Here is an 11,105-nt window from a genome sequence, read left to right as displayed (position 1 = left end):
ACAGAGAGAAACATCAATGTGAGAGAAACGTATCAATTGGTTGCCTCCTGCACTAGCCCAGACCAGGGCCCAGGGTGGGGAAGAGCCTGCAACCAAGGTACATTCCCCTTGGAACTAAACCCAGGACCCTTTGGTCCACAGGCTGGTGCTCTATCTACTGAGACAAACCTGCTAGGGCACATTCAATATTATTTTGTTTTAGGTATACAGCACAGTGGTTAGACAATCATATACTTTACAAAGTGTTTCCCCTGATATTTCCAGTAGCACATGGCACCATACATAGTTATTACAATATTATTGACTATATTAGTATTTCCTCTAATGTTCTTTACATCCCCATGACTATTTTGTAATTACCAATCAGTGCTTCTCAATCCCTTTACCTTTTTCACACAGTCCCCCAAGCTCATATTCCACTGGCAACCATCAGTCTGTTCTCTGTATCTATGAGTCGGTTTCTGTGTTGTTCGCTCATTTATATTGTTCTTTAGATTCCACATCTAAGTGAAATCATGTGGTATCTGTCTTTCCCTGACTGACTTATTTTACTTAGAATCATACCCTCTAGGTCAAGCATGTCAAACTCAAAGGCTAACATGGGGCCAAATAAACAAAAGTTTAAGTTTATGTGGGCCACAAAAAAACAAAAGCTTCAATTTTCATAGAAACATAGATTTATTTTGATAGAGACATGCTGCATACAAGGGGCTGAAATAAATGAGTAATCATTAACATAAAATAATAGAACATTTTAATAAAAATTATTTTTTCTTGGACATTAACTTACCAGACACTAAATAACTGCACAAATTAATAAGCAGAATGCAGTGCTCACTAAAATTGGAATGATACAGAGATTAGCATGGCCTATGTGCAAGGATGACATGCAAATTAGTGAAGAGTTCCATATTTTTCTCTGATCAGACTTTTGATGGATCTTTCAATAGAAACTCATCAGGCCAGAAGAGAATGGAATGAAATATACAAAGTCAAGCAAAGGAAGGGTCTGAATCCAAGAATACTGTAACCAGAAAGGCTATTAATCAAAATTGAGAGTGAAATCAGGAGCTTCAAAGACAAAAAAGGACTAAGGGAGTTTATTACCACCAAACCAACAGCTTTACAGGGGAGTTCTATCAAGCATTCAAAGAAGACCTAAAACCTATCCTTCTCAGATTATTCCAAGAAATTCAAGAGGAAGAGACACTTCCAAACTCTTTCTATAAAGCCAGCATTACCCTAATCACAAAACTAGATAAAGACGCCACATAAAAAAGAGAACTACAGACAAACATTCTTGAGAATATAGATGCTAAAATCCTCAACAAAATTCTAGCAAATCGGATTCATCATTAAATTAGAAGGATCATACACCATGAACAAGTGGGATTTATTCCGGGGATGCAAGTATGATACAATATCCACAAATCAATAAATGTGATACATAAAATAAACAAAATGAGAGACAAAAATCACATAATCATATCAATTTTTGCATGAAAAACATTTGACAAAATCCAACAACCTTTCTTGATAAAAACTCTCAGCAATGCGGGAATAGAGGGATCATACCTCAACATAATAAAAACCTTATATGACAAATCTACAGCCAACATCATACTCAATGGGCAAAAACTAATATCATTTCCTCTAAGAACAGGAACAAGACAAGGATGCTCAGTTTCACCACTCCTGTTCAATATAGTCCTGGATGTATTAGCTATAGTGATCAGACAAGAAGAAGAACTAAAAGGCATCCAAATTGAAAAAGAAGTAGTAAAACTGTCCTTATACGCAGATGATATGATACTATACATAGAAAACCCCAAAGACTCCATCAAAAAACTACTAAACCTAATAAATGATTTTGGCAATGTAGCAGGATACAAAATTAACACGCAGAAATCTATGGCCTTTTGATACACCAATAATGAACTCACAGAAAGTGAAATGAAAAATAAAATCCCATTTACCATTGCATCAAAAAGATTAAGATACCTAGGAATAAACATAACTAAGAATGTAAAAGACCTGTACTCAGAAAACTGCAGGACATTGAAAAAAGAGGTTGAGGAAGATATAAACAAATGGAAGTATATACAGTGTTCTTGGAGTGGTAGAATCAGCATCATTAAAATGTCTATAGTACCCAAAGCAATCTACAGATTCAATGCAATCCCCATTAAAATACCAATGGCTTATTTCAAAGATCTAAAACAAATTCTCCAAAAATTCATCTGTAATAGAAAAGGACCCCGAATTGCCACAGCAATCTTGAGAAAGAAGAACAATGTTGGAGGGATCACAATACCAGATATCAAGCTATATTGCCAAGCCATGGTTCTCAAAACTGCCTGGTACTGGCACAAGAACAGACATATAGACCAATAGAATAGAACATAGAACCCAGAAATTGACATAAGCCATTATGCTCAATTAATATTTGACAAAGGAGGCAAGAGCATACAATGGAATCAAGACAGTCTCTTCAATAAATGGTGCTGAGAAATTAGGTCAGATACATGCAAAAAAATGAAACTAGATCACCAACTTACTCCATACACAAAAATAAACTCAAAATGGATCAAGGACTTAAACATGAGACAGGAATCCATAAAAATACTAGAGGAATCCACAGGCAGAGAAATCTCAGACATATGCCAAAGCAATTTCTTCACTGATACCGCTCCTAGGGCAATGGAGGCTAAGGAGAAAACAAACCAATGGGATTACATCAAAATAAAAAGCTTCTGTACAACAAAAGAAACCATCAACAAACAATAAGAAAGCCCACTGCATGGGAGAACATATTTGAAAATGATATTTCCCATAAGGGTTTAATCTCCAAAATTTACAAAGAACTCATACAACTTAACAAAAGGAATATAAATGATCCAATAAAAAAAATGGGCAAAGGATCTAAATAGAAACATTTTGAAAGAGGACATACAGAAGGCCCAGAGACATATGAAAACATGCTCAAAGTCACTAATTATCTGAGAGAGGCAAATCAGAACAACAATGAGATATCATCTCACACCTGTCAGAATGGCTATCAACAACAAATCAACAAACTACAAGTGCTGGTGAGGATGTGGAGAAAAAGTAACCCTCGTGTACTGCTGTTGGGAATGCAGACTGATGCAGCCACTATGGAAGACAGTATGGAGTTTCCTCAAAAAAAGTTAAAAATGGAACTCCCATTTGACCCAGTCATCCCACTTCTAGGAATATATCCCAAGAAACCAGAAACACCAATCAGAAAGGATTTATGCACCCCTATGTTCATAGCAGCACAATTTACAATAGCTAAGATTTGGGAACAGCCTATGTGCCCATCAGCAGATGAGTGGATTAAAAAAGTGTGGTACATCTACACAATGGAATACTATGCCGAGATAAAAAAGAAGGAACTTTTGCCATTTGCAACAGCATGGATGTGGAACTGGGGAGCATTATGCTAAGCAAATAAGCCAATCGGAGAAAGATAAATATCACATGATCTCACTCATATGTGGGATATAATGATCAATATAATTTGATTAACAAGAATAGATCCAGAGACAAATGGTAGGGAAGGGGAGGTTAGATAGCAACCAAAGGACTTGTATGCATGAATATTAGCATAACCAATGGACACAGACACTGGGGCAGTGGGCGCTTGGCTGGGGTGGGAATGCCTAGGAGGGGGTGGTGTCAATTGGTGTAAAAGGAGACGTATGTTAAACTTTAGACAATAAAAATAAATAAACAAATAATAAGTAGAATGCAAATAAATCTATTTTTCTTGTTCTCCGAAAGAGAAATATTTCCTGTTGCACACACCAACCAAGTCAGTACAAGACGAAGGACGTGGCAATCAGCTGCAAAAATATTCGCTGCTGGTATTAGTGGAGAGAAATGGTGTGCCTGTGCATAAGGTGAGTAAGGGAAATGAACGCAACACGATTATAGTAATCAGTCATTAGCAAACGTTGTAGTTCATTATTAATAATTATGTATAACAGGATATTGTAAAAATTAAGTTGTGAAATTTTTATTAAAACTTTTTTTACCGTTATATTGGTTGGGCCGCAAAAATGTTAATTGTGGGCCACAAGCGGCTCACAGGCTGTGAGTTTTACCTGCTTGCTCTAGGTACATTTTTTTGTTGAAAATTTTAAGAGTTTGTTTTATTTATGGATGAGTAATATTCCATTGTAGATACTATTTTCCATAGCTTTTTTAGTCACTTTTGTCTATTGATGGAACCTTGGGTTGCTTCCATAGCTTGGTTTGTAAATAATGCTACAATGTACATAGAGGTGCATATTAACTTTTGAATTAGTGTTTTGGGTTTCTTCAGAAACATTCCCAGAAGGGGTATCATTGGGTCATAAAGAAATTCTATTTTTAATGTTTTCAGGAACCTCCATACTGTTTTCCAACAGTGGCTGCACCAACCTACATTTCCACCAAAATGCATGAGGATTTTTTCTCCACATCCTCATCAACACTTGTTGTTTGTTGATTTATTAATGATAGTCATTCTAATAGGTGTGAGGTGATATCTCATTGTGGTTTTAGTTTACATTTCTCTGATAGTTAGTGACATTTAGTATCTTTTCCAAGTATCTGTTCATATCCTTAGCCCATTATTTAATTGGTTGTCTTTTATTTTTTATTTTTTTGGTGTTGAGTTGTATATGGATTTCATATATTTTGGATATTAATCCCTTATAAGATGTATCATTGGTGCATATGTTCTCCCAATCAGTTGGTTATCTTTTTATTTTGTTGATGATTTCTTTAACTGTGCAAAAACTTTTTAGTTTGATGTAGTCCCAAATGTTTGTTTCTTTCTTTTCCTTTGACTAAAGAGATATCTACCTAATAAAAGAGTAACATGCTAATTGACTGTACCTTTTCAATGCCCACCAGTCAATCAGGAGTGAGTATGCAAATTAACTCAACAAAGATGGTGGGTTAATTTGCATACACAGGCACCAAATGGCTGTGGACAGAACGGGATGCTTGCGTCATCCCCATGGCGACGATGAAGGTGTTCCTCACCACCCCAGCCGCTCCGGGCCTCTGGGCAGTGTGGGAAGGCAGAAAGGCAGCTCCGGCCAGAGCAAAGGCGGTGCCGGCAGCCAGGGGAATGAAGGCCCATTCTTGCACGAATCTTCATTCGTGCATCGGGCCACTAGTACATATATAAAATATTACTAAGAGAAATGTTTGAGATTTTACTTCTTATGAAGTCTTTTTGAAAAATGATGTTATCAGTCTTACACTTAAGTCTTTAAACAAGTTTGAGTTTATTTTTGTATTTGTTTAATAAGATGGTCTTCTTGTTGTGTGTGTGTGTTTTGCATGTATCTGTCCAATTTTCTAACAACATTTACTGAATAGAGTTTCTTTACCCCATTGTATATTCTTGCTGCCTTTGTCAATTATTATTTGACCATCTACGCATGGCTTTATTTCTTGGCTCTCTATTATGTTCCATTGATCTACATGTCTGTTGTTGTTTTTTTAATGATAGTACCATGCTGTTCTAATTATTTTAGCCTTGTAGTATTGTTTGATATTAGGTAGTGTGATAGCTCTGACTTTGTCTTCTGTCTGAAGATTGCTGTGGCTGCCCTGGCCAGGTGGCTCAGTTAGTTGGAGCATCATCTCATACAACAATATTTGCCAGTTCAATTCACAGTCAGGGCACATATCTAGGTTGTGGGTTCAATTCCCAGTCTGGGTGCATAGTGGAGGTGCTGATCAATGTTTCTCTCTCACATCTTTGATTCTCTCTCTCTCTTTCTCTCTCTCTCAAATCAATAACATATCTTCAGGTAAGGATAAAAAAAGATTGCTGTTGCTATAATTGGAGGTGGAGGTGGAGAGTGCACAGATGCAACAGGGACCAAAGCATTCTGAGCCTATAAAGATGTCAAAAAATAAAAAGATTAATACCGGTAAGCAATTGTCCTGCTCTGCAAAATTCAAACTGAATGTAATCAGCTATGCTAAAAAGCATGGAAATAGAGCTGCAGAGAGACAATTTGGACCTCCTCCCACTGAGTGTATGATCAGACAGTGGAGAAAACAGGAAGAACAACTCCTTAAGATTCCAAAACAGAAGAAAGTCTTAAGAGGAAAATCATCAAAATGGACAAACTTGGAGCAGAGGCTTAAGACTTGGATTATGGAGCAGCACCAGAGTGGCTTATGTGTGTCAACCAAGCTTATTTAATGTCAGGCAAGAATGTTTGCAAGTGAAATGAACATTATTGATTTTATAGGAAAAATAAAATGGTGTTCAATTTCATGAGAAGAAAAGGGTTGGCCATGAGAACACAAAAAAAGTTAGCTCAGAAAATGCCACCAGTTTACTGTATGAGGATGATCTCACATATATAGACAGTGACTTAGAAGACAGCAGTGATACAATAGAAGTTGAAGAAATTTATATGTCTGGAACTAATAGTGATGAAGAAGAGAGCAGTGATGCAACAGAGGCTAAATAAAGTAATATACTGCATAATATCATAATACTGGTATGCAAACATTACCTGCGATAATTACTAAATAAAAAATGTGTTTTATTTTATGTTTAAAATATTGATTTCTTAATTTTGGGTTGGAAAGGTGAGGGGCGTCTTCTACATGGGGGCATATTATACGTGGAAAAATATGGTATATTTGATTTCTTTGTGATGAAATGTTCTGAAAATATCAATTAAATCCATCTACTTTAGTGTGTCATTTTAAGGACGCTGTTTCCTTATTTATTTTCAGTCTGGAATATATATCCAGTGATGTCAGTGTGCTGTTAAAATCATCTACTATGACTGTATTTTTTTTAGCTATCCCTTTATGTTCATCAATATTTGATTTGTATACTTAGTTGCTCCTTTGTTGGCGACATAAATGATCCATTTGTCACTATGTAGTGTCCTTCTTTGTTTCTTATTATGATCCATTTATCACTATGTAGTGTCCTTCTTTGTTTCTTATTATATCCTTTGTTTTAACATCAATTTTGTCTGATATAAGTATTGCCACCCTGGCTTCTTTTTATTTCCATTCCCATAAAATACCTTTTTTCATCCCTTTACTTTCAGTCAGTGTGTATTTTTTATTCTGAAGTGGCTCTCTTGTAGACAGCATATATTTATATATCTTGTATTCTTATCTATTCAGCTACCCTATATCTTTTTATTGGAGCACTTAAGCCATTTACATTTAAAGTGATCATTAATAGGTACATATTTATTGCCATTTTATTCTATAAATATGTTCCTCTGTGTTTTGTTTTATTTTCTTGCTTCTTCATAAAAAAGACCCTTTTACATCCCCTATAATACTGGTTTGGTGGTAATGAACTCCTTTGGCTTTTTCTTGTCTGGAAATCTCTTTATTTCTTCTTCAATTTTAAATGGCAGTTTTGCTGAGTAAACTAGTATTGGTTGTGGGTACTTGCTTTTCATCACTTTGAATATTGCATGCTAATTCCTCTGGATTGATGTTTATGTTAAGAAAGCAATTGACAGTTTTATGCGGGCTCTCTGGTAGGTAACTAACTGCTTTTCTCTTGCTGCTTTTAAATATTCTTTCTCTTTAATCTTTGCAATTTTAATTATGACTAGAGGCCCGGTGCACAAATCCATGCACCAGTGGGATCCCTTAGCCTGGCCTGTGGAATTGGGCCAAAACCAGTTCTCTGACATCCCCTGAGGGGTTCTGGATTGTGAGAGGGTGCGGGCCCGTCCAAAAGACCCCACTGGTGCACGATTGGGGCCAGGGAAGGATGCGGGAGGTTGCCAGCCAGGGAGGGACCACAGGAGGACTCCAGGGCATGTCTGGCCCATCTTGCTCAGTCCCGATTGGTCAGACCCCAGCAGCAAGCTAACCTACTGGTTGGAGCATCTGCCCCCTGGTAGTCAGTGCACATCATAGCGAGCAGTTGAGTGGCCTTAACATATCATTAGCATATTACACTTTGATTGGTTGAATGGATGACCAGACGACCGGACACTTAGCATACTAGGCTTTTATTATATAGGATGTGTCTTGTGTTTTGGTGTGGGCCTCTTTAGGTTCATCTTGTTTGGGACTCTATACTTCCTGGTGTTGTGTGCCTTTTCCTTTATTGGGTTAGGTAAGTTTTTATATATTATTTCTTCAAATAGGTTCTCAAAACCTTGCTCTCACTCTTCTCTTTATGTTATCCCTATGATATGTATGTTGTTATGCTTCAGGTTGTCATTTTTAAAAATTCTTTTTTATTTTTGCTGCTTTGATTGGGTGTATTCTGAGACCTTGTCTTCCAATTTCCTGATCCAATCCTTTGCTTCATTTAACCTACTGTTTATCCCTCTAGTGTATTCTTCATTTCCAACATTGTATTATTTTCTGACTAGTTATTTTTATGGTTACTATGTATTTTTTCATACTGTTGAAGTTCTGTAAGTTCCTTGAGCATCCTTATAACCATTTTTTTTAGCTCTGTATCTGGTAGATTGTGTGTTTCCATTTCCTTTAGCTCTTTTTTCTGGAGATTTCTCTTGTTCTTTCATTTGGGGTGTGTTTCTTTATTTCTCCATTTTTTCTGCCTCTTTGTGTTTGTTTGTGTGTTTTTTGTTTTGTTTTGTTTTGTTTTTTGTATTGGGTAGAACTGCTGTGTCTCCCAGTCTTGGTAGGGTGGCATTATATAGTGGGCATCCTGTGGGACAAATGGTGCAGTTTCCTTGATCACCTCAGCTGGGTGATATATCCTATAATAATTGAGTCTTGATTGCTACTGGCCTATTCATGCGTGGGGTCTATTCTCAGGCTTTCTGACTGTGAGGATTGACTCTGACCACAGTGTACAAGATGCTATTCAGGTGCTGACCACACAAAGCGTAATTTACTTCAGAAGGGTCTTGTGCCAGCTGAGATCTTCCTTTGAATATGCTGCTTGTGAAGCTAATTGTATCCTACTCTGATATTGCCTGAAGCTTGCCACCAAGTGAATTGGTTCTGAGGGTACTTGAGAGTGACTCTGGTGTAGGTCAATGTCAGACACTGCCTGTGACTGGCCCTGGGTAATCTCTTTGTAACTACAAGATGATTCACAGTTTCTTGCTGCTTCTGCTGGGTCTGGATGTGCATAGGAAGGGCCAAGCTGCTCCCCAAGGCTTGCTTCCACCCACAATGATTGCAGGTCACCAAAAGGCCCAATGCACATAGAGATTCACTTTTACCTGCCTCTGCCTGTCAGTTGCCTGTTAGACTCAGTCACTGATAGAGCTTTTGGTTGTACTAAATTTGCAAGTGGTAGGTTCTCAGTGAGTCAACAGTTAGGAGCAAGTGGTCTTCAACAGATTTATACAGGTTTAAACTTGGCACCAGTGCTGAATCTGAGGCCACTCAGCCAAAGTCCCAGGGTATACCAAGACTAGCTGGCACTGGCCAGGTGTTCACAGGTGTGGCAGGTCTCAGGGAGTTGTTAGGATGAGGACCGCAGCGTTTATCAGGCCCAAACAGACCAAGATTTGGCCATGTGAAATGAGGGCTATGCACTAGTTAGCATGTGAGGGGAAAATGGCCCCTGTCCTATAGCTATATATCTTAGTCTGTCTCAGATTCTGCTTGGACCTTCATAAGAGTCTGAGCTCAGCACAGTGGGGCTGCCAGGAGTCTGAAGTGTGGTGCTAGTATATCTATTGTGAGGGGAAGGTGCTTGGCATGCTCACTTGACGGTAGGGGAATGGCCCCTGTCACAGAGCCACACAACACAGTCATTGGCACACTTTAGTCTGCCCAGACCTCTACCCCACTGGGCGCGGTCAACTGACTCCTTTCCAGGATGAGCTGCACAGGGTGGGGATGACAAAGAATTCAGATGGCAAGTCAAGCTGATACCATATGCAAGGAAGTGCTCTACCCAAAGAAGATGGCATCTGCAGTGTGAGGGACTCAGCATAAGGACCCTGTCACCTGTCTCTTTGGCTTTCTCCCCAGAGTGACAACTCCTAGTTTCTTCTCATATGATTCTGGTCCACTCTGCCTCCCTCTACTGGAGCCCCGTGGTGAGTGGCTACAAATGAGATTTTGTGTGTTGACCCTTTAAGAGGATGCCTGGGCTCTAACAGACTCCTGTCTCTCCCTGGCAGACAGAAACCCTGCTGAATTTCACAGTCAACTATTATTTGGGCATCTCTTCCTGGCTCTGGTGTTCTGGGATAGGTATCTCAGCATGGGGTTGAGACCCCATGCTCCTCAGGGGGAATCTTTGTAGCTGAATTTATCTCTTCAGAATCTCACCAGCTATCTGTGGGACAAGCTCAGCTCTTTTTGTGTTTCTGCCCTTTATAACAGTTTAAACATGGCCTCTTCTGTAAATCTTTGGTTAAAAGACTTCAGCTATTCTTCAGTTGGTTATTCAGGTTAATTGTTCTATATTTTATTTGTAATTCCAGTTTTGTCCTAGGATGAGAACATTCTGCCACCATCTTGGATCTCTATTTTCTTTTTATTCTTGTGTTTGAGTTTTGATTACTCTACCTTCAAAGTTTCTATTGATCTTTCATCAAATCCTTGGTTATGTCTAATCTGCTGATGAACTCATCGAAGGCACTTTCATTTCTGTTTCTGGTTTTGATTTCTAGTATTTCCTCTTGATTCTTTCTTATATTTTTACCTGTCTGTTGACATTACCCATCTGGTTTTGCATGTTGTTTATATTTGCCATTAAAGTCGTTAACATATCAACCTTAGTTATTTTAAATGCCCTCTGTGATAATTCCAATGTATCTGAGTCTTGTTCTAATCATTTCTATGCCTTTTCAGACTGGTTTTTCTTGCCTTTGGACATACCTTGTAATTTTTTTTGAAAGCAGACATGTTGCAAAAAAATAATATGAGGTAAACAGAACTTGGGTATAAGGATTTATGCTAATCTAGCAAGGACTTGGGCCATGTTAAATCTTTGTATAGTTACAGGCCTCAAAGGCTTCAGATTCCTCTTTGTTCTTGTTTTTGTCTCCCCTCTTGAGTTTACAGGTTCCTTTTGTGTTATTCCTCAGACAGATTATGTGTATGGTAGTTCTGTCAGCTATAATCCACTGTTATTACTG

General features: G+C 38.1%; 1 pseudogene; it reads left to right on the top strand.

The window, feature by feature from the left end:
• Positions 1 to 819: 819 nt before the first annotated feature.
• Positions 820 to 917, top strand: LOC129149916 (U6 spliceosomal RNA; annotated as a pseudogene).
• Positions 918 to 11,105: the final 10,188 nt, after the last annotated feature.

Source organism: Eptesicus fuscus, chromosome 7 (assembly GCF_027574615.1).
Source record: "Eptesicus fuscus isolate TK198812 chromosome 7, DD_ASM_mEF_20220401, whole genome shotgun sequence".
NCBI classification, from domain to species: Eukaryota; Metazoa; Chordata; class Mammalia; order Chiroptera; family Vespertilionidae; genus Eptesicus; species Eptesicus fuscus.
This window is presented reverse-complemented; position numbering and strand designations above follow the sequence as displayed.